We start from the raw sequence: 25,538 nt of genomic DNA on the forward strand, positions 1-25,538 counted from the left end.
AAGTAAGTGAACTTCAAATATAATAGGATTAGCAGTAGTTTAATACAGCTACTGAAGGGCCCAGATTCTTTTCTTCCTTCCAGTCTGCTAACTCCACTGATAAATTTTGCTCTTGATGACTCCCTTTTGTTTGGTTCATATGCTTATCTTTAAACCCATCATTCAGGGCTCCTGGATGGCTCAGTAGGTTAGGTTAAGCATCCATCCAACGTCAGCTCAGGTCATGATTTCGTGGTCCATGAGTTCAAGCCCCTCATCGGGCTCTGTGCTGACAGCTCAGAGCCTGCAGCCTGCTTCAGATTCTGTGTCTCTGTCTGTTTCTGCCCCTCCCCTGCTCGCACTCTGTCTCTCTCTCCCTCTCTCTCTCAAAAATAAATAAATGCTAAAAAAAAATTTTAAATAAAAAGAAAAGAAATCCATCATCCTTAAGAGTCATGGTTCCACTAAAAATGGGTGAATCATGATTTACATGTAAGCTACAAACATAATCATCTGCCTGTAAGTAATGTAGTGGCAGAGTGATACATAGCTAAATAAAATCAATTTATATTGTTAGTTGGCAAGGATGTTGTATAGGTAACCAAGCTTCTAGAGGATGCATAGTTAAAACAACTAACTTAATTATTATTTTAGGTCAAATGAAACTTAAACATGCTTTTACTGAATTTAAAATAGTGAAGTATATGAATATATTAAAATTTACTGAATACTTCTCATATTATCTATAATTTCCATCAGTTTTTTCTATAACATAAATCATGTTGTGATGAGAATCTTTGTACTCAAAATTTTACCTGAATCCCTGGTTATTTCATTAGATCTATTCCTAGAAGGCTAATTTCTATTTTAAATTGAATTTAAATATTCAGTCCTTGATATAGTGTGAAATTATTTTTCACACTGTTAGAAATAATTTATTTTTCTACCAACAATGTAAAATATTTAAAGTCATCACTTTTGAGTCAGAAATGAATATTTTTGGTTACTTTAAATTACTGACCAATTCAACTTAATAGATTTTAAAGTGGAATTTCATTACTGTTTAATTTACATATTGACTGTTTTTTAAGAAAAAAATTAACTTTAGTTATTTATTTTGAGAGAAAGAGAGAGAGAGAGATTGCACAAGTGGGGCAGGAACAGAGAGAGAAAAAAGAGATAGAATCCCAAGCAGGCTCCGTACTGTCAGTGCCGAGACAGATGCAGGGCTCAAACCCATGAACCGTGAGATCATGACCTGAGCTGAAGTTGATCACTTAATCGACTAAGCCACTCAGGTGCCCCTCTACATTGATTGTTAAAGAGCTTGGATACATATATATGAATATGCATACTATTAGCATGAATCTTCATGTGTCGTAGTGATGGGGGGCCTATTTCTTTTATTTACAAAAGGAAAATTTTGATAAAAGATTATGAAAATATTGCCTGTGAATCAAATAATCAGTTATTTGATGAGTTAATCAGTAGGTGCTAAATCACCAGTTAGGATCAAGTACTATACACTGAGATAAAAAGAAAGAATATGGTCATTATCATAAGAAACTTATATTCTAGATAAGATAAAAAATAATTTTAATAAGAAAGGATATTTGCTGAGGATCCCAAACTAAAGAAGGGTAGTCAAGGAAGATATCTTGGTAATTAATCACGTAACTAGAGAATTAAAAAGAGTCGTAGTTTTCCTAGAGGCCAAGAAAGACAAAGTTATTCCAGGAAGATACACCAGTAACGGTAGGCACAGTCAGCACACCACTTGCTGAGATATATAATAATTAAGACATTTTTGTTGTTGTTGTTCTAGAACCTTGTAAGTTTTTGCTTGTTTGCTTGCTTTTGTTGTTGGAGGTGGGAGGTCTATTGTGTGATGTGGAGAATTGTTAAGAATTAAGATGAAAGAGAAAGACACAAATTGTTTTATGTGATGGAAAGGAATTAAGAGTTTATACTGTAAGTTCAGAGTCACTGAAAATATCTGTGTCAGATGTCCAAATCTTTGTGCCATAAAGATCACTCTGGTGGGAGTATTGAGGATGAACTAGAGAGGGATTAGCATAGAGGAGCCAATTTCCTGGTAGTCTGCTGTATAGGTGTGGGAGCTGTAAATGAATCCTGGCAAGGGATGAGGAAAGTTTGCAATTTCAGTGTAAGTGGGAGTAGAGAGGAAGAGGCTTATGGAAGATGATTAGAAGATAGAATAAAGAGAGTGATTGGATGTTTAGAGTGGGTGAATATTTCAGGAATATTGTCAATTATCTGGCCCTTAGACTTTTAGCAGTACTCCAAATAATCTCTGATGAACCATGTTCACATGAAATGGGGGAGAAGGTTCAAACAACATTTTATTTTGCCCTCTGAAACTACCGTAGGAATTCTTTTTAGAAAATTATATAGGGCAGGGTAAGTAAAAGTCACAAACAATTATGAATACCTTTTTCTACATCTAGGTATTTTCTAACTTTAGGACCGTCCATAAAACTAGGATATAGGTATTCTTGTTTTATAATTAGAAAGGTAATATATCATGTAGCTATTCATTTTTAAGAAACCATTTCCAAACTCAGAGTAATAGCACAGCAGTAATACAAAAATATTTTATAATTATAGTTCATTTTTCATCAGGGGCTACTAATCTCCGTGGGGCTTACTTAGCTCATCTAGTTGCCTGAGGTACCTGGGCAACTAAGCTCGGTATCCATGTCTGTCATCTTTTTCTTGAGACAATAAGTTAGATTGGGGCATGCCCTTCTCTAGGAGATGGCAAAGCACAACCCCCCATCTATAGTCACTTTTCAAAATTCTACATGTCATGTTTGCTCTCATGTTGAATTCTCATGTTAAAATTCATGTTGAATTTTAACAGTACATTGGCTGAAGCAGATCACATGGCCAAACTGAGGTGCAGAAAATTGTACCTCACTTACCAAAGAGCATAAAAGTAAGGAGGGGTGAAAATCTGGATCTATTAGTGTAACTAATAGAGTACCACTTCATTTGTGAGTTTCTAAAGTCTGTCTGTGAATAGAATTCCTGGGTGCATATCCTGGTCTTACCATGAGCTCTGTGACTTGGACAGATTATTAACACATCTAAGACAGGTTCTCATTTCATTTTAATAAATGAAAATATTAAAAGTATTAACCTCAAATTGTTAATGTATGCATATTTATGCGCTCTATAGTTGTCTCAAAATACATGTTCAAAATTTTAACTGTGATTAACAATATTATTCCTTAAGGGTGGAAATTGATGTTCACAGGGATCGACACACTTAATAATAAAAGTTAACATTAGTGGGGGTATCTGAGTGGCTCAGTCAGTTGAGCATCTGACTTTGGCTCAGGAGTCATGATCTCATGAGTCCTGAGTTCAAGCCCCACATAGGGCTTGATGCTGTCAGCACAGAGTCCACTTCCAATCCTCGTCCCCCTTTCTCTGCCACCCCCTGCTTGCACTCTCTAAAAAATAAATAAACATTTTTCAGTTAACATTAGTATATGTATCAAAATTACTACTTGAATGCAGAAGTCCAAATTACTTGACTTTTAATCTGTTGTGTTATTCACCATCTTCTATCACTATATGAAAACCATTAAGCATGATTGATCTCCACAAACAGTATAAATATACTTCACAAAGTATTATATTCTTAAACTTATTTTGTTCAGGCTGTATTATAAAAGTTTCAGGTTAGGGAAAAATAGTATCTAATTTGAGTCTTTAATTTGCATTGAAATATAAAGTATTTACTTTTTCCTGTTTATAAAAAATTATGTGAAATAAATGCCACATTGGCTTTATGAAGTACACTAAATGACCAAAACTAAATCACATTTATGACCCACAGATTTCAACAATAAATTACATTTTAAAATGTATACTCTCTGATCCTGAATGTAAAACTAGGTCACTTGCAAGGTGGCATTATAGCCACACGTTTATCTTAATAACATTATGCTACTTTAGTATAAGGAATACTATGTAAAAGCATGAAATCAACACTTTGAGGACACCCAACTATGTACTGGAAACTGACAATTATCTGCAATCCTTGTTACAGATACTTAAGATTCTTTTAAGGAATTCATAAAGACAACCAGCACCTTCTGACAGAAAAGCGTTTTTGTGGAAACATGCCAGTTTCAATTTTATATTATGTCTGACACTATCCCATATGTTCAGAGCTCACACTTCTGAAAGAAATTTGAAAAATTGTTTGCTATACATAGATTTGTTCTGACTTTTGAATAAAACTTCCTTATCTATGGCAACTTCTAAAGAACAAGTTTTCCACATGTGGCAGGTGGGTGACTTAGTAGACAAATTGTCAGGATTCTGGCCTATGTTGCTTGAGCTGTTTATCTTTCAGGGATAAATAAACTGTCCCTCCTTCATGGGTCCATGTGCTCTAACATTTTCTCCTAAAGTAAAAAGAACAAGAGGTCCATTTTATCTTTATTCCTTGTGGAAATATCCTCCTCTTCATCACACCAGAACAGTGTCACTGTTTCTGCTCCTCTATGTGAAGGTGTGTGAATTTAAACAGTAATATCAGTTTACCTAAGTAATGTATCATGAGGTTTGCTAAATTTCCTCACCATACTCAAATGATTTCAGACTTAAGTTGATTGGGGGGTACTTCACAAATAGTACTGAGTTTTATCTGTTAATACAGTTTTATGTACATTTCTAATATTCCCTGAGATTTCTGGTGCTATGCTCATCTGTAAAACTAATGGTATAATTCAGGCTTTAAAGTTTTGTGCAAATATTCCTAAAACAAACATTTATTTCTTTATTTTATAATTAACTAATTCCATGAGGTGCAACATTGAAATACGAGGCAATTTCTAGGCACATATTTTCTTACCCAACTTCATTTGGCTTTTCATGTGAAAATACTTTTGTGAATGAAACATCCAGAAAATCAGTCACTGAACATTACTTATTTTATGTGTGTATGAAAGAAAAAGACAAAGACAGTCATAGAGAGGGAGACAGAATAAGAGAGAGAAAGACAGAATAAGAGAGAGAAAGACAGTGAAAGTAGTAAGCACCACTTATGTAGCACTTAATATGTGTTAGCCACTGTTCTAAGCAAGAATATTCATTCATCAAGACTCATGACATAGGTACCAGTATCATTGCCACTTGCCAAATGAGAACACTAGTCACACGAAGTTAAATGACTTGACCAAGTTCACACAGGTAGTTAATATTCAAGGTATTTTGTTAAGATCCAAGCATTTTGTCTCCAGATTTTGGCTCTTAACTCCAGTTAAGAATTATGTTCAGTGTTCTAAGATAGGGTAAGAGACACATAAAGAACACAGCATAGCAGCCCACAAACATAGTGCTATTAATGACTCAATTATTTAAGAGGTAAAATCATACTTTTAAGCCTTTGTCTTCTCTTCTAACATAATTATTAGCCTTTCCAATCCCTGGCAATAGGTTTATTGACTTACTGGAAACAAGTTCATTGAATTCACCACACATTATGGCAACTTGGAAACAGTATGAGACATACAATAAAATAACAGGCGTATGTCACCAATGTGCCTCTTGCTGGGTGTGTGATTTTTAGAAAGCAATTTTTGGAATTTAATCATATGCATGCATGTTTTAATCATACACACACACACACACACAATGATTAACTGGGTTAAAGAACATAAATTTCTGGGTCTTTCACAAAGGAAGAGTTCAATTAAAGTGAAATTTAAATATAAAATACATGCTCGATCCCAATAAAAACAATTTGACCTGACCTAAATGAGAGTGTTAGTGCGTACCAGTGGCTGCAATGTAAACAGCAGAATCATCTGAACATACTGTATGGCTTCAGCCACTCCTAAATCCTAAACAGATTTTCTTTGTCAGAAGGATACTATATCTGCATCTCCCTGTATCCCCTTGTTACTCCTCAACTGAAGAGGAAAACATGAACTTATTTTCTTTAATCATAAATGACTCCCATAAGGAAATCCAATGAATAATCTGGAAGTTAAGAGTCTTGGAGTTTAAGTACCAACAAACCATGTGACTGTGAGCAAGACACAATATAAATTTGAACTTTAATTTCTTCATATAGAGAATGAGGAAATTGCAAGTATTTATATGTGGAATCATTTAAATTTTTACCATAAAATGACAAAGAGTTCATAAAAATAACAATGATTTAAAGAACAATATTTAGATTTATTAATGAATGTATAAAACCTTATGGTTGTTGAAATTACCTTAAGGGAATTACCTTAAGGGAAAAATGTTTCAATATTTATGGAAATAATTTATGGTTTTCCATTTCATAAGATTCCTTTTTCATTAACATGCCCTTTTTTGAATAACATACAAGTATGAAAGAGACTATCTTTGAACTGGGCAAAAGAAATTAAGCTGTTAATCAATAGATGCTATTACACAATATGTTTATCCAAATTAAATTTAAGAAAATGGTTTAGAAAGGAACTGACAAAACATAGAACTATAAAGGAACAGCAAGAAGGACTTATTAGGAATATTTTGTGAATGGGAAATTACAAAATAAGATGAAATAGTGAAGGAAAAGAAAAATGTATGAGTAAGAAAATAAGCATAATGAAAATAAATTGGATATACTGTTTGGAAGTGTGAATAGATTCAAGAAGTTTGTAGTCATTTTCAAGGAGTCTTTCAATGAAAGAGCATGGCATTTTAAAAGGAAATTTCCAGGAACTTTACATTTGGTATTGGTGTTCCATTGAGTGCACTAACCGAGTACTAACATTATTACAAGACTCAGTCACAAAGAAATCACATGTTTTCTTTTGAAATCATTTTTCTCTTTCTTTTTCTTTCTTCCTTTCTTCTTCTCCTTCTCCTCCTCCTCCTCCTCCTCCTTCTTTGAGAGAGAGAGAGAGGGTGTGTGTGTGAGCTCAAGCAGGGAAGGGGCAGAGAGAGAGAGAGGGAGAGAGAAAATTAAAAAAAAATAATAATGTTTTTATTTATTTTTGAGACAGAGAAAGACAGAGTAGGAGTGGGAGAGGGGTAGAGAGACACGGAGACACAGAATCCAAAGCAAGCTTCAGGCTCTGAGCTGTCAGCACAGAGCCCAGCAGGGGGCTGGAACTTAGGAAATCATGACCTGAGCTGAAGTCAGGTGCTTTACCCACTGAGCTACCCAGGTGCCATGGGGAGAGAGAATCTTAAGCAGGCTCCACCCTCAGCAGAGAGTCTGACACTCAGAGCTGTGAGATCATGACCTGAGCTGAAATCAACAGTCAGATGCTTAACTGACTGAGCCACCTAAGCACCCCAAAATCATTTTCTTTGAGGCTAGCTCTACATTAGTTTTTAGTCATTCTTACTTTAATTTGATGTGTTAGAAACATTTGGTGACCTTAGATTTCCTTTTAAAATTGGTAATGTTTAAATCCTTTCCAAATTCCATAGGACAATGTGAAGATATGAGCCTACATTATCAAAACAAGCTTTAAAAATATTTTATTTTTACTTGTAGCTTTACAGAATGTCATTGAGGGTATATGATTAAAATTTATAATATACATACATCAGTTTTGAAAACACGGTTGGGGTGCCTGGTGGCTCAGTTGGTTAAGCATCCAACTTCGGCTTAGGCCATGATCTCATGGTTCATGAGTTCAAGCCCTTTGTCGGGCTCTCTGCTGACAGATCAGAGCCTGGAGCCTACTTCATATTCTGTGTCTCCCTCTCTTTCTGCCCCTCCCCCACTCACATTCTGTCTCTCTCCTTTTCAAAAATAAATAAACATTAAAAAAAGAAGAAAACAAGGTTAAATTAAGCTTTTGGATTATAAATAAGCATTTTTACCAAGAATTCCTCTTTACTGCATGTGATATTTCACACCACTGTGTGCACTTTCTTTTCACCCTACGTAACTTCTTTTTGTCATCTCCCAATCCATTCATGGATTCTACAGGAATTCTCTTCTTCCAAAAATATAGATTTCTGCATTTCAAGCTCTTTATCAGTGTTCACTTTCCCTTATAGTGGCTAGGTACATTTTTCTACTTGTAAAATCTTCCATTTAGTTTCAAGTGAAACACGACCCTAAATCCTTACATTTGAGAGTGGTGGTGCTATAAGTTTTTAATTGCTGTGAATGATTTCTGTATATAGATCATCACAGTTGAAAAAGGTGTCCTCCATGTTTTCATACTTGGTGATTCCAGACAGAACACTACCCTGATATTTTCACAAATCAATTTCAAACATTCAGAGCTTGTGGGAAGAAAACTTTTGTTTAGAGGTAAGAAACCTGGATAAAGGGTTTATATGGAAAAGGGTTTACCTGGAAGAATTTTATATTGTAATACCAAGTCTAACTTGATTTTGAAATATTAGTTATCCCCTTTTGAGTTCCCTTGGCCACCTCCAGTTTCTGAGGTTTAGTGTTAAAAATCTCGCTTCACAGTCTTTCATATCCAATATTTAATGTTTCATGCTAGCCTAACTCCTAGAATTTCTATTAATTTCATCTGCAAAAATACATATTTTTTTTCAAGATCCAAAGTTTCTTCTAAAGCACATGAAATAAAGAGTTCACTCCTTTAGATAAAACTCTGCTGCCAGGTGTTTAGAATGTTTATTCCCCTTCTGGTATTGTCTTACAATTCACTCCTATAAAGTAAAGAGTGTAAAGGCTAACAGCCAAGTACTAAACATATAGTTCCACATAAACACAAGTCATACTTTTTATAAAAGGACATAACTTTTTACAACTGTATACTTTTTACTCACATAAATCTTTGTCAGTTGCATAAATTAATTCAAATTTATTTAGAGAAATTAAGTTAATATATGCTGAAAGTGAAATGTGCAAGAATATGAATGCTATTTTGAGATTGATATCTAAAACTTAACATGCTATTTTTATCATTGATCTGTTATACTATGGCAATTGTTATTTCTTCAAATTCACATTCTATTAAGTGATCCTAACACACTTTAAATAACTAATAGTAAAGATTGGAAACATGGTGACTTAAACATATCTATGTTATTTTCCCCTCTAACTCTCTGGTAGGACAATTCAGTAACTATATAAAGCAAGTAAATCCATACAGTGAATGAAGAGAGCTAGTGTGGACACATTCATGTTTCATACAGGTACTGTTTTTAAGACCAAGGGGTTCTCTCCCTTACCTTTAAGAAGTATGTGCTGCCAATGAATCATAGTTCTGACTAGGGATTCCCCTAGCCCAAAGGGAGTTGCCTTGCTGACGTTTGCATCCCTCCCCACGAAAGATTCTGGGATACAAAGCCCCAGCTCTCGTTTCTCACTTGGAGATGTTGGAAGGGCCATTCCAACTTCAAAACTCACTCTGGGGTTGGCTTGAGGTATCAGCCCCATTCTGCTACCCTTACCCCCTTAAAAGTGTTATTATCTGGAGTATGTTATATTTAAACACTTGCATGCAAATGTCTGTCAAGTCAGTTGTCCTAGAAACTTGACCGATGACTAATTATTTAAAGGGACTTGAATTACTTTATTAATTAAAATAATGTATAATGGGTTAGCTCAGTTTGTAGAGCATGTGAGTGCAAGACCCACTTTGGGTGTAGATATTACATGTGTACATATATACATACATATGTAAAATTAAAAAATGAAGGAAAGCCAATTAAAAAAAAACACTATAAGTTCACTTACCCAGGAATTAAGACTTTTAATTATGCAGGCATAGTTAGAAGCTGAAATACCAAGTTATGTCGCCATGGTATCCCTACTCATGAGAAGTACTTTTATTTTACTTCTATTTATCTGTTTCTGATAACTATAAACTGTGATTAGATAATGTCTGTATTATTCCATATATTTAAAAATGTTGTAATTGATTTTTCTTTTGTGTATTAAACCATGATATTTCTTAAGTATTTAAGCTTTCTCTTCATAAACAATAGTTTTCCCCTCTAGGATACAATTTGTTAATCTGGAGAATTGAAGGACTGTTATGCATGTGGCATGCTTGCAAAACATAGACAAATACCGAGATGGTCTTCTTTTTCTTGGAGGATTCAATACTTAGAGACAGATTTTACTCTTCAGAAACTTGGCTGTAATGTTTAGTTTATTACCCATCCTTGTCTAATTATAATCATAATAGCCAACATATAAAATGTCCATAAAGATTCCGATTTGTTTTAAAATGTTTAAAGATTTTATTGTTTTTATTCCTAACATTTCTTTTTTTCTGTTGATTATTTTTCTTAGTGAATGATTTCTCATCATAGAAAATTGTTCCATTCATGTTAATGTAGCAATTTTCTTTACCTGTTTCTGCTTAACTTTTCAATGTTTCCAATTTTGTTAAATTATCTTGTTATAAAATTGTACTTTGCTTTGTAATTACTTAGTTATATTCAGTAAGAGGGAAAATTAAGAGATCTATAAAAATAAGCAGGAACAGATTATAAAGGATAATGGGGAACGGGAAAACAGTAAGCCCAGAAGTGCTGCATACATTCTAAATATCACTTAAAACAAACAAAACAAAAAACAACAAAACAAAACAAAACAACAACAACAAAAACAAAACACTTCCAATCTATTTGTTAATGAAGAACAAAATAATGAGGGAAATACTTTCAGGAGGAAATAGATTGGCTACTTATGCCATTGTGAAAGGTTAAAAATAAACTATGAATTTAATGGTGACATTTTATCAACTTATTATGTTACTTTTTTCACTTAAATTATAGCATCTAGTAAATGATATGTATGTCTAGAAAAAGTGGCAGTAAATGAACTTAAAATATTTTAACTCTGCATCAAATTGAAATGGTATGAGTCATTATTCTCAATCCAAAATATTCTTGTAATTACTTTTTGTAAAATATACTGATTCTAGTATGCTGGTTAGGATATACAGACAATATCTATATTTCTTAGCTTTTTAATTAACATCTTTATTTACATTATTTTATTCCAGATTAGATTCATGGTTAATTTTAATAATTTTTGCCTTCTCCTGCAGGAGAAAATCTGAGTTGCATAGAATTTTGGCAGAACTATGAAAAGGAACTTTTTTTCTTGTGAAAGGCATATACTAACTTTCTTTATGACTAACACATGAATAACTATAATCAAACATATACGAGACAGTAGCACTGAGTATGTGGCAGTTGGGGAACATTTCTGATTTAGTCTGTTGTCCCAGAACAATGATTAATAGAGATCTTTTTTCATTCTTCGAAGTGTCCCATTCGGGTTAATAAATTACATTGTCATTCTGTTTAGATAATGGAGTTTGTACTTCTGTGTAGTTCTCCTTAACTCCATTCTCCTATCTAGTCTCACAAAAATGTAGCCTTGTGTACTGCTATCGAAACTCTCTGAACCCAGGGACCAGTTTCTGACACATATTAAGTATTCAATTTGATCTATTGAATTATACCTAAATTTACTACGAGTCCACCATGTTACCACAGTATGAACTTTGTGAAATAGATCTTAATCTCATTTTATAAATTAAGACAATTGATAGTAATTACCTTGGTCTATGTCACAGAAATAGTATATACTGGTGCCTAGATTATAGAATTATTTTATGCATTCATTTATTTGTGAAATATGAATATCAACAACATACTGAAATTAGAAAGATGGGTAACATAATCCAGGTACTCAGAAACTTTAACATCCTAATAATTGAATTTAAGCTTCTGATTCTTTTTTAAGCTTTATTAAGATATGATTAATACACCCGAAATTCACATATTTAATGTATACCGTTTGATGATTTGGGACATATGCATACCACCATGATACCATCACAATAACTAAGTTACTAAACACATCTATTATATCCAGAAATTTCCTTGTATTCTTTTGTGTATATATAAATGTGTGTGTGTCCATGTGTGGGCGTGTGTGCATGTGCGTGTGGTAAGAACCAAAATGAGAACTATCTTCAATATATTTTAAAGTTCACAGTATGGTATTGTTGATTATATGTACCGTGTTGTACAGCAGTGCAGCAGATATCTAGAACTTACTCATCTTGTATAACTGAAACCTTAAACCCACTCAGCAACATTTCCCATTCCCCGTCCTCTAAGTTCCTGGCAACCACCATTCTATTCTCTTTTCATGACTTTGACTATTTTATGTGTTTTTTTAAACGTTTATTTTTGAGAGAGAGAGAGCATGAGTAGGGGAGGAGCAGAGAGAGAGGAGACACAGAATCTGAAGCAGGCTCCAGGCTCTGAGCTGTTGGCACAGAGCCCAACACTGGGCTCGAACTCATGGACCGTGAGATCATGACCTGAGCCACAGTCAGATGCTTAACCGACTGAGCCACCCACATACCCCTATGACTTTGACTATTTTAGAATCTCCATTTAATTGGAATCATGAAATACTTGTCCTTCTGTGATTGACTAATTTCACATGGGATAATGTCCTCTAGATTCCTCTGTGTTGTCACAAATGGTGGATTTCTTCATTTTTTAAACCCACATATTGTTCTGTTGTGTATAGACTCCATATTTGTCTACCTGTTCATTTGTTGATGAACAGTGGTTTTTTTTTTTTCCAAATCTTGGATAATGATAATAATTCTGCAATAAACATGGGAGAGCAGTATCACTTGGAGATCCTGATTTCAATTCCTTTGGATAAATACCCAGAAGTGGGATTGATGGATCATATGATAGTTCTATTTTTAATTTTCTAAAGAAACTAAATAATGTTTTTCATAGTGGCTGTACCATCCTACATTCCCACCAACAGTGTATGAGGGTTCCAATTCCTCCAGATACTCACCAACACTTGTTATATTTTGGATTTTTTGAGAATAGACATCCCAATCAGTATGAGGTGATATCTCATTGTGGTTTTGTTCTGCATTTTTGTATGTTTAGTGATGTTGAACACTCTTTCATGTAACTGGTAGCCACTTGTCTATCTTGTTTGGAGAAATATCTATTCAAGTCTTTGGCCTATTTTTTATTAATTTTTTTATTTGTTTTTGCTACTGAGTTATAAGAGACTCATATATTTTAGATATTATCCTTATCAGACAGATAGTGATCAGGACAGAAAATCAATAAGAAAAAGGATTTGCACAATACTACACTATAAGGACACAACAGAAATATACAGAATATCCCATTCAATAGGAGCAGAATACACATTTTTTGAATACTACACTGGACATTGTCCAGGATAGATCATGTTAGGCCACAAAACAAGTCTTAAGAAATTTAAGAATAAAAATAGTATTAAGTATCTTTTCTTGCTACAATCAATTCTACAAAACTAGTAACAGAAGGATAATTGGAAAAGTCAAACTTCTGATTTTTTTTAATCTAGTACTTTTATCACCATAAATATAACACTTACCTTACTCTTACCAACATGAATACAACATACTATGCATTTTTATTAGCCATGGTGTATATACATAGGTTTATGAGGTAAAATATCACAAATTTCTCTCCTCTAGTGGTTTTCTTTCTTCTGATTTCTTCACATTGGAGTGTATGTATCTGAAGTATTTTTGGAGCCATATTTGTTGAAACTGTATGTACTATAATATATCATATTTAAAATAATTATATTCATAAGCTATTTCATGTACACACATAGAACACCTTCTTTTCCTTTTGCATAAAGAGTAAGATTGATCATAAATAAAGAGTGATATATAAAAAAAATGATCATAATTACCACAAAAGGACAATATAAGACTTTAAATTACATATTATATATGTTGAATTTTATTTACTTTTTATTCTTTAAAAAGGTAAGTCATTGAAACTAACAGACATATATAATTATTTTTAAATAAAATTAAATTACATTCTAGGAGATGTAGAATTTTTTAATTTTATCTTTTTAAATTTTTTTTCAACGTTTATTTATTTTTGGGACAGAGAGAGACAGAGCATGAACGGGGGAGGGGCAGAGAGAGAGGGAGACACAGAATCGGAAACAGGCTCCATGCTCTGAGCCGTCGGCCCAGAGCCTGACGCGGGGCTCGAACTCACGGACCGCGAGATCGTGACCTGGCTGAAGTCGGACACCTAACCGACTGCGCCACCCAGGCGCCCCTTTAATTTTATCTTTAAAAAAATACTTCTCTCCAAAATTTACTTCTATATTGAATTTGCACTTTTATTAAGATAGTAAATTATATTTAATGAATATGTAGTGTCATTTCTTCCAGACAAAACTGTGAATGAAATTTGCTTTAACCAAGACTAGAAATTTAAAATATTGAGAGTCAATGACTTTTAACACGTAGTTTCTTTCATTACATTTCATTTGATGGCAAAAACAACTAACAGTTCCATGTAAAACTCATCACATAAGTAAAATTGGCACAAACTAAACTTTCAAAGAGAAAATATGCATAATTCATAATTAAATGATAAATTGCAATGCATTCATAAAGTATCCTAAAGAGTGTTCCATGAGAAGAATATATATTCTGCTGCTGCTAAGATCGAATGGTCTGTGTATGTCTGTTAGGTTTAATTGGTCTAAAATATTGTTCAAATTCAGTGTTTCCTTTTTTTATTTAAGTCTGAATGGTCTATCCATTCTTGAAAATGAGGTACTGAAGTCCCTTAGAATTATTGTATTTTTGTCTTTTAACTCCCTTCAGATTTGTTAGTATTTGCTTAACATATTTAGATGTTCTGGTGTTCAGTGCATATATACTTAATGATTGTTGTATCTTCTTGTTCAGTTGACCCCTTTTCGTGATTTAATGACCTTTGTTCCTTATTACTGCTTTTTAACTAACATCTATTTTGTCTAATATAAAATACCTATTTCTGCTTTCTTGGATTCCTTTTGCATGGAATATCCTTTTACATTCCTTCAGTTTGTGCCTATGTATATCCTTAAAGCTAAGATGTATCTCTTGTAAGCAGAATAAGGTTGGTTCTTGTTTTATGTTGTTTTGTTTTTGTTTTTGTTTTAATCCATTCAGTCACTCTATACCTTTGGATTGGAGAAGCCAAGCCCATGAACAGCTTTGGAGGCCATGGCTATTGGTGGCATAGCATTGGAAGCCAGTGACAGATGACAGGTGTCAGACTGGTAGTGTGCAAATACATGGGTTGGCCCTCCAGGATGCACACAGCAGTAAGGGTTAACTTTGCAGGTGTAGCATGGCATTTTATTTTTTTATTATTTTTTTTATTTTTTTATATGAAATTTATTGACAAATTGGTTTTCATACAACACCCAGTGCTCATCCCAAAAGGTGCCCTCCTCAATACCCATCACCCACCCTCCCCTCCCTCCCACCCCCCATCAACCCTCAGTTTGTTCTCAGTTTTTAACAGTCTCTTATGCTTTGGCTCTCTCCCACTCTAACCTCTTTTTTTTTTTTTTTCCTTCCCCTCCCCCATGGGTTAGCATTTTATACTAAGTTAGCCACAAAGGCCTGGCCTGGCTGCTGGTGCATGTGCAGAGCTCCAGCAGGTGTCAGGAAGTGAATGGGGAGGGACTCAGATGGCTGGCATGAATGCAGATACCTGTGGAGCAAAAGTCAATGAAATGCACAGGATTTCTCCTGCAGCTGTCCTGACCATTGATTTCTTCAGTGGTGAAAGCTGCTGATGGTTATGTGCAGAGTAGACTAGGGAATGGTGGCTGTGCCTGCTGTTTGGCTGAATATAATTTTAAGAATTGGAATACACAATGAGAATGCATCATATATAACAATGCTGTCTTTGTTAGCCTTTAGTACATACCATAACTCAACAAAATTTTGATGATTTTGGAAAACAAAAAAATATGTATGGTTCATTGAGTATTATAGAGTGGTAGGTACATATCCTAATAGATTTTTCAAATTTTATCTGATCAATACAGAGATCTGATCATCTGTATCTGATCTTATCTGGTACAACATTAAAAGGTTGTATAACATTATTCTTTTTTTTTTTATGGTAACAAACAGGTTTTATTTTTCCTACAGTATCACATTTGCATATTCCCTTCAAAAACTTGTGGTCATAATTTCTATTTGAAAACTACATTCAGAGATTCTAAACGACAGCCAAATGCCATCCCTTTACAACTAACATCTTTCAAAGGAAATAAACAAACGTCTCTCTCTGTAGTCTCTCTCTTTTTTTTTTTATTATATATGAAATTTATTGACAAATTGGTTTCCATACAACACCCAGTGCTCATCCCAAAAGGTGCCCTCCTCAATACCCATCACCCACCCTCCCTTCCCTCCCACCCCCCATCAACCCTCAGTTTGTTCTCAGTTTTTAACAGTCTCTTATGCTTTGGCTCTCTCCCACTCTAACGTCCTTTTTTTTTTTTTTCCTTCCCCTCCCCCATGGGTTCCTGTTAAGTTTCTCAGGATCCACATAAGAGTGAAACCATATGGTATCTGTATTTCTCTGTATGGCTTATTTCACTTAGCATCACACTCTCCAGTTCCATCCACGTTGCTACAAAAGGCCATATTTCATTTTTTCTCATTGCCACGTAGTATTCCATTGTGTATATAAACCACAATTTCTTTATCCATTCATCAGTTGATGGACATTTAGGCTCTTTCCATAATTTGGCTATTGTTGAGAGTGCTGCTATGAACATTGGGGTACAAGTGCCCCTATGCATCAGTACTCCTGTATCCCTTGGGTAAATTCCTAGCAGTGCTATTGCTGGGTCATAGGGTAGGTCTATTTTTAATTTTCTGAGGAACCTCCACACTGCTTTCCAGAGCGGCTGCACCAATTTGCATTCCCACCAACAGTGCAAGAGGGTTCCCATTTCTCCACATCCTCGCCAGCATCTATAGTCTCCTGATTTGTTCATTTTGGCCACTCTGACTGGCATGAGGTGATACCTGAGTGTGGTTTTGATTTGTATTTCCCTGATAAGGAGCGACACTGAACATCTTTTCATGTGCCTGTTGGCCATCTGGATGTCTTCTTTAGAGAAGTGTCTATTCATGTTTTCTGCCCATTTCTTCACTGGGTTATTTGTTTTTCAGGTGTGGAGTTTGGTGAGCTCTTTATAGATTTTGGATACTAGCCCTTTGTCCGATATGTCATTTGCAAATATCTTTTCCCATTCCATTGGTTGCCTTTTAGTTTTGTTGGTTGTTTCCTTTGCTGTGCAGAAGCTTTTTATCTTCATAAGGTCCCAGTAATTCACTTTTGCTTTTAATTCCCTTGCCTTTCGGGATGTGTCGAGTAAGAGATTGCTACGGCTAAGGTCAGAGAGGTCTTTTCCTGCTTTCTCCTCTAAGGTTTTGATGGTTTCCTGTCTCACATTTAGGTCCTTTATCCATTTTGAGTTTATTTTTGTAAATGGTGTGAGAAAGTGGTCTAGTTTCAACCTTCTGCATGTTGCTGTCCAGTTCTCCCAGCACCATTTGTTAAAGAGGCTGTCTTTTTTCCATTGGATGTTCTTTCCTTCTTTGTCAAAGATGAGTTGGCCATACGTTTGTGGGTCTAGTTCTGGGGTTTCTATTCTATTCCATTGGTCTGTGTGTCTGTTTTTGTGCCAGTACCATGCTGTCTTGATGATGACAGCTTTGTAGTAGAGGCTAAAGTCTGGGATTGTGATGCCTCCTGCTTTGGTCTTCTTCTTCAAAATTCCTTTGGCTATTCGGGGCCTTTTGTGGTTCCATATGAATTTTAGGATTGCTTGTTCTAATTTCGAGAAGAATGCTGGTGCAATTTTGATTGGGATTGCATTGAATGTGTAGATAGCTTTGGGTCGTATTGACATTTTGACAATATTTATTTTTCCAATCCATGAGCAGGGAATGTCTTTCCATTTCTTTAAATCTTCTTCAGTTACCTTCATAAGCTTTCTATAGTTTTCAGCATACAGATCCTTTACATCTTTGGTTAGATTTATTCCTAGGTATTTTATGCTTCTTGGTGCAATTGTGAATGGGATCATTTTCTTTATTTGTCTTTCTGTTGCTTCATTGTTAGTGTATAAGAATGCAACTGATTTCTGTACATTGATTTTGTATCCTGCAACTTTGCTGAATTCATGTATCAGTTCTAGCAGACTTTTGGTGGAGTCTATCGGATTTTCCATGTATAATATCATGTCATCTGCAAAAAGCGAAAGCTTGACTTCATCTTTGCCAATTTTGATGCCTTTGATTTCCTTTTGTTGTCTGATTGCTGATGCTAGAACTTCCAGCACTATGTTAAACAACAGCGGTGAGAGTGGGCATCCCTGTCATGTTCCTGATCTCAGGGAAAAAACTCTCAGTTTTTCCCTGTTGAGGATGATGTTAGCTGTGGGCTTTTCATAAATGGCTTTTATGATCTTTAAGTATGTTCCTTCTATCCCGACTTTCTCAAGGGTTTTTATTAAGAAAGGGTGCTGGATTTTGTCAAAGGCCTTTTCTGCATCGATTGACAGGATCATATGGTTCTTCTCTTTTTTTTTGTTAATGTGATGTATCACGTTGATTGATTTGCGAATGTTGAACCAGCCCTGCATCCCAGGAATGAATCCCACTTGATCATGGTGAATAATTCTTTTTATATGCTGTTGAATTCGATTTGCTAGTATCTTATTGGGAATTTTTGCATCCATATTCATCAGGGATATTGACCTGTAGTTCTCTTTTTTTACTGGGTCTCTGTCTGGTTTAGGAATCAAAGTAATACTGGCTTCATAGAAGGAGTCTGGCAGTTTTCCTTCCCTTTCTATTTCTTGGAATAGCTTGAGAAGGATAGGTATTATCTCTGCTTTAAACGTCTGGTAGAACTCCCCTGGGAAGCCATCTGGTCCTGGACTCTTTTTTGTTGGGAGATTTTTGATAACCGATTCAATTTCTTCGCTGGTTATGGGTCTGTTCAAGCTTTCTATTTCCTCCTGATTGAGTTTTGGAAGAGTGTGGGTGTTCAGGAATGTGTCCATTTCTTCCAGGTTGTCCAATTTGTTGGCATATAATTTTTCATAGTATTCCCTGATAATTGTTTGTATCTCTGAGGGATTGGTTGTCATAATTCCATTTTCATTCATGATTTTATCTATTTGGGTCATCTCCCTTTTCTTTTTGAGAAGCCTGGCTAGCGGTTTGTCAATTTTGTTTATTTTTTCAAAAAACCAACTCTTGGTTTCGTTGATCTGCTCTACAGTTTTTTTAGATTCTATATTGTTTATTTCTGCTCTGATCTTTATTATTTCTCTTCTTCTGCTGGGTTTAGGCTGCCTTTGCTGTTCTGCTTCTATTTCCTTTAGGTGTGCTTTTATGTTTTGTATTTGGGATTTTTCTTGTTTCTTGAGATAGGCCTGGATTGCAATGTATTTTCCTCTCAGGACTGCCTTCGCTGCGTCCCAAAGCATTTGGATTGTTGTATTTTCATTTTCGTTTGTTTCCATATATTTTTTAATTTCTTCTCTAATTGCCTGGTTGACCCACTCATTCGTTAGTAGGGTGTTCTTTAACCTCCATGCTTTTGGAGGTTTTCCAGACTTTTTCCTGTGGTTGATTTCAAGCTTCATAGCATTGTGGTCTGAAAGTATGCATGGTATAATTTCAATTCTTGTAAACTTATGAAGGGCTGTTTTGTGACCCAGTATATGATCTATCTTGGAGAATGTTCCATGTGCACTCGAGAAGAAAGTATATTCTGTTGCTTTGGGATGCAGAGTTCTAAATATATCTGTCAAGTCCATCTGATCCAATGTCTCATTCAGGGCCCTTGTTTCTTTATTGACCGTGTGTCTAGATGATCTATCCATTTCTGTAAGAGGGGTGTTAAAGTCCCCTGCAATTACCACATTCTTATCAATAAGGTTGCTTATGTTTATGAGTAATTGTTTTATATATTTGGGGGCTCCGGTATTCGGCGCATAGACATTTATAATTGTTAGTTCTTCCTGATGGATAGACCCTGTAACTATTATATAATGTCCTTCTTCATCTCTTGTTACAGCCTTTAATTTAAAGTCTAGTTTGTCTGATATAAGTATGGCTACTCCAGCTTTCTTTTGGCTTCCGGTAGCATGATAAATAGTTCTCCATCCCCTCACTCTGAATCTAAAGGTGTCCTCAGGTCTAAAATGAGTCTCTTGTAGACAGCAAATAGATGGGTCTTGTTTTTTTATCCATTCTGATACCCTATGTCTTTTGGTTGGCACATTTAATCCATTTACATTCAGTGTTATTATAGAAAGATACGGGTTTAGAGTCATTGTGATGTCTGCATGTTTTATGCTTGTAGTGATGTCTCTGGTACTTTGTCTCACAGGGTCCCCCTTAGGATCTCTTGTAGGGCTGGTTTAGTGGTGACAAATTCCTTCAGTTTTTGTTTGTTTGGGAACACCTTTATCTCTCCTTCTATTCTAAATGACAGACTTGCTGGATAAAGGATTCTCGGCTGCATATTTTTTCTGTCTAGCACCCTGAAAATCTCGTGCCAATTCTTTCTGGCCTGCCAAGTTTCAAAAGAGAGATCAGTCACGAGTCTTATAGGTCTCCCTTTATATGTGAGGGCACGTTTACCCCTTGCTGCTTTCAGAATTTTCTCTTTATCCTTGTATTTTGCCAGTTTCACTATGATATGTCGTGCAGAAGATCGATTCAAGTTACGTCTGAAGGGAGTTCTCTGTGCCTCTTGGATTTCAATGCCTTTTTCCTTCCCCAGTTCAGGGAAGTTCTCAGCTATTATTTCTTCAAGTACCCCTTCAGCACCTTTCCCTCTCTCTTCCTCCTCTGGGATACCAATTATGCGTATATTATTTCTTTTTAGTGTATCACTTAGTTCTCTAATTTTCCCCTCATACTCCTGGATTTTTTTATCTCTCTTTTTCTCAGCTTCCTCTTTTTCCATAACTTTATCTTCTAGTTCACCTATTCTCTCCTCTGCCTCTTCCATCCGAGCTGTGGTGGTTTGCATTTTGTTTTGCATTTCCTTTAAAGCGTTTTTCAGCTCCTCGTGACTGTTCCTTAGTCCCTTGATCTCTGTAGCAAGAGATTCTCTGCTGTCCTGTATACTGTTTTCCAGCCCAGCGATTAATTTTATGACTATTATTCTAAATTCACTTTCTGTTATATTATTTAAATCCTTTTTGATCAGCTCATTAGCTGTTGTTATTTCCTGGAGATTCTTCTGAGGGGAATTCTTCCGCTTGGTCATTTTGGATAGTCCCTGGTGTGGTGAGGGCCTGCAGGGCACTTCCCCTGTGCTGTGGTGTATAACTGGAGTTGGTGGGCGGGGCCGCAGTCCGACCTGATGTCTGCCCCATCCCACCGCTGGGGCCACAGTCAGACTGGTGTGTGCCTTCTCTTCCCCTCTCCTAGGGGTGGGATTCACTGTGGGGTGGTGTGGCCCATCTGGGCTACTTGCACACTGCCAGGCTTGTGATGCTGGGGATCTGGCGTATTAGCTGGGGTGGGTACGCAAGGTGCATGGCGGCAGGGGGGCAGGCTTAGCTTGCTTCTCCTTAGGTGATCCACTTCAGGAGGGGCCCCTCTTCTGTGGGCCTCTCGTCTGCGCTTGGGTCTGGCGACTCCGTTCTGCTAATCCTCTTGCGGTTTTCTGGGTTATTTAGGCCGGTGTAGGTGGAATCTAAGTGATCAGCAGGACACGCGGTGAGCCCAGCGTCCTCCTACGCCGCCATCTTCCTGTAGTCTCCTGTATAACATTATTCTAATACTAAGCCCTTGTACTCTTACCTACAACTTCAAACTATATTGTTAACTAAAGAAAAGGAGAAAACAAAATTTGATTCCAAATAAGTAGTAATATAGCAAAAGCATATTCATTATATGTACATATGTACATAAAGCATTGAAATAATTCTACATATAACTATCAAAATTTCAAGAGTGGGAGTGAGGAGAGTAAGGATGATATTATACTTTGTAGAGTTATAAATTATTTGCATTTTAAAAATAGTATATTTATGTGTTGCTTATTTTTTTAAGCGGGAAAATTATACAGTAAAATTTTCAAATTCTGAAGTAGCCAGATTACTGGTGTTGCATATAATGTTGCATATTTTGGCATTTTTAGTGCCTTTTACTGACCTTTAATTTGTTTCAGTTCCTGGTAGAAAAAATGCACCAGACAAGTTAAGCAGGTGAGGAAAACATTTTTCAAAACTATCACCATAGAGGAAAAGATTAAACTCGTTTCCACAGAAATGAGAAATAAAAAAGAGTTTAAGCACTGGAATGAGCTAGTACAAAAGCACTGTGGAGACTTTAAGGTGGAGATTGGTGACTGTCATTTGGCCATGTGTGTTTGGTAATTGGTGCATATCAAACTTAGGCTCCTTCCCTCCCACACAGATTAGGAGATAGGGTCTCTATAGTATTTGATGCTGACATTTCAAAAAGATGGCTCACAGGTCTTTGAGAAAGTCATTCCCAGGTTTAAAACTGGCAAGAGCCTGGGGAAAGGTTTACACTCCCAAGGGACAGAGAAAGAGTTTACAATTGTAAGTTTTCCAACATAAGTAAGTTTTTTCTAAGAAAAGGGGGCTCAGGGGTGTATAATCAGGAGAAAACCTGTCAAAAGCTTAGACAAGCTTAGAAGAATGTTAAGGCCTTCTTGGTCAATACTATATGTGTAACTGTTCCAAAGAGGGCTTTTTACTTGAAAATAAACAGACTTTGTACTGGAGACCTTAACTAATTTTTTTTTTCTTTCTGTTTTTCTTTATCTCTTCTCAGTCTTTCCCTTTTCCTCCCCCCTTCCTCCTTCTCCTCTTCTCCTCCTCCTCCACCTCCTTCTTTTCTGTCTTTTAACTGAGAAAAAGATCACAAAGATAATTTACTACCATTTGTAGGAAATTAGATTTAAAATATGTTAAAACAAGAAGAAAACTCTAATATTGGTAAAGGTTTTCCAAGTTAATAAGCTTTTCCACCATGTTATTTCATCAGCAATTTTCAAGCTTTAATTACTCTACAGAATTGCAGAGTAAATTATTGCAAGCTTTTCTGAGTGTTTTTCCCTATTACTTACTGCAAGGAATTGATTATTAATATTTAGAAAAAGAACAGAAAAAGAAATATTGATAGAGTTTTGTTATATTTTTGTAGTTTTTGAGTTGATATTCTATACAGATAATTTGTAAGTAAGAATGTACTGACTTACGGCCTCTTTCTCTGAAGTATGCAGGTCATAGACTATGCCTTTCTTTTCTGTACCTCAATGAATTAAGTCAATGCCTCGGAGCAATTGGTGTTCGATAAGAACTGGACAAATTCACAAACAAATGAATGATATTGTAGGTGTTTGGTCTGATGTTAGTTGTAGGAAGATTAGCACTAATCCTCAAAGTATCAACTAAAAGCCCTGTTATTTTTATGAAAAATTAAGTTCCTTGATTTAGCAATGCATAAAGAATTAGAAGATTGTCTTCAGGGATAGTTTTGAAAGGTCATTTATACTGAGAAGGACTTGACTTTTAATAGTTTAGGAGTCAATTTTATGGGAAAAAATAGTGGTCATTAAATTAGCATATTCTCTTATTGCTAAATTACTACCTTTTTTCTCTGGTATTATTTTGGAATATGATTCAAATTCCTCTTTAAATTAATAGGTGGCCACTTGCAATAGGTGGTCTTTTGACCACCTCTGGAAGATATCTCAGCTTCCTTTTGGTAGCAATTTTGAAAAGATTTCCCCTCCTCCTCCTCCTCTTCTTCTTCTTCTTTTTCTTTTCCTTCTTCCTATTATTTTAATACAAAAGCCACCCACTCCTTCTCAACAAACTTTGATAACCATGCCACTGTCCTGCTCACCTCCCTAATACTACTTCTGGGTCTGTGAGCAGTGAGATATATGAAGGAGAAGGGAATGTCTTCTAGGGGCATTAAGAGGAATCCAAGAAATAGGGTTCAGGGTTCCCAGGTAACCTCAGAGTGGATAAGACTGTGCTTGTTCCTTTTCTGGTGATGAGAACCACTGTCAAAGCTGAACAAACTTGAATCTGAGGCAGTTGTCACTGTTGGGGGCCCTGCCTCAGGTTCGTTGGAATTATCAACAAGCCCAGGGTTAAGGGGTAAAGGCAGACATAAGAATACTTGATACGGAGCCAGTAAGCCAGTGTTTTCAAGCAGAAGATTCTTCTTATCAAATGAATTCTCAAGCAGAATCCTCACATGTAAAACAGTGGAACTACTCAGATCTGATTGAAATGGGCTATTCAGAGATCACAGCCTATCATCTTCTCTGAGACATCTCCACAGAACTTTGGTGCTCTGTGAAGCAGCTCTAACCCCAGGATATCTGAAATGAAGAGTAAAAATAGGGCCCAAAGAGGTTAGGTAAGTTTCCCAAAGCCATACAGTAAATCCAGGTCCCCTCATCCGAGGCCAGCAGGCCTTTCCCTTCACTGCCTCCCTTTTTTGGAAACAAACAAACAAAACTGGTTATGTGGTCATAAGTGTACAGCATACATATTTATTTCATATGTAACATTTGGTAAGTTATCAAATGTAGCAGTCCTTGAGATGTCCGTCTATTCTAAGCCTATCCCACTATTGTAATTTAGAAGCACTTAACATTTTCGTCTCCCAGGTTCCCAGCTGGAAAGGAATTTTGTCTTAGGATGAATCACACCTTGAGACTGACCCATATCCGATTTAGATGATATTTAGATGAGACTTTGGATTTTAGACTTTTGAATTGATGGCGGAATGAGGTTTGGGGAAAGTAATTAATGAATTTGCATATGAGAAGAACATGAATTTTGAGGGATCATTGGCAGAATGTTATATAGGCCAAATGTTTCCCCCTAAATTCATATGTTAAACATTGTCTCTTCATCCCTCCTGATGTGACAATATTAGGATATGGGACCTTTAAGAGATAATTAGAGTTAGATGAGGTAATGAGGGTAGAGCCTCATGAGGGAGATTAGTGCCCTTATAAAAGTTACCAGAGAGGGGTGTCTGAGTGACTCAGTCTGTTAAGTGTCTGACTTAGGCTCAGGTCATGATCTCCTGGTTCGTGAGTTTGAGCCCCACATATGGCTCTGTGCTGACAGCTCAGAGCCTGGAGCCTGCTTCAGATTCTGTGTCTCCCACTTCCTCTGCTCACCCCCCTGCAACTTGTGCTGTCTCTCAAAAATAAATAAATAAACACTAAAAAAAAATGTTATGAGAGAAAGACAGCTTGCTTCTCTCTCTGCCATGTAAAGACACAATAACTTGGTAGTCTGAAACCCAGAAGGGAACTCTCCAGGTTCCCACCAGCTGGCACCCTGTCTCTTGAACTCCCAGTGTCTGTAACAATGAAAAATAAATCTCTGTTGTTTAACGCCACCCAATCTATGGCAGTTTGTTACAGCAGCCCAAACCGACGTAGGTGTTCACGTTATCACATACCATTCTCACAATTAACATTATCTGTATTTAAAAGATAGGAAAATTTATTTCAAAGATTTCATCTTACTGGATCGAGATTGCAAAGCTATTACTATTTTAGAGTTAAGATTTGAACCAAAAGCAGTGTTTCCAAGGCCAAACTATGCCTTCAATTACTCTTCCCATACTCTTTTTTTTTTGTTTATTAAATTATTGTGAAAAAAGAAAAAG

This window comes from Lynx canadensis, chromosome F2 (genome assembly GCF_007474595.2).
Source record: "Lynx canadensis isolate LIC74 chromosome F2, mLynCan4.pri.v2, whole genome shotgun sequence".
NCBI classification, from domain to species: domain Eukaryota; kingdom Metazoa; phylum Chordata; class Mammalia; order Carnivora; family Felidae; genus Lynx; species Lynx canadensis.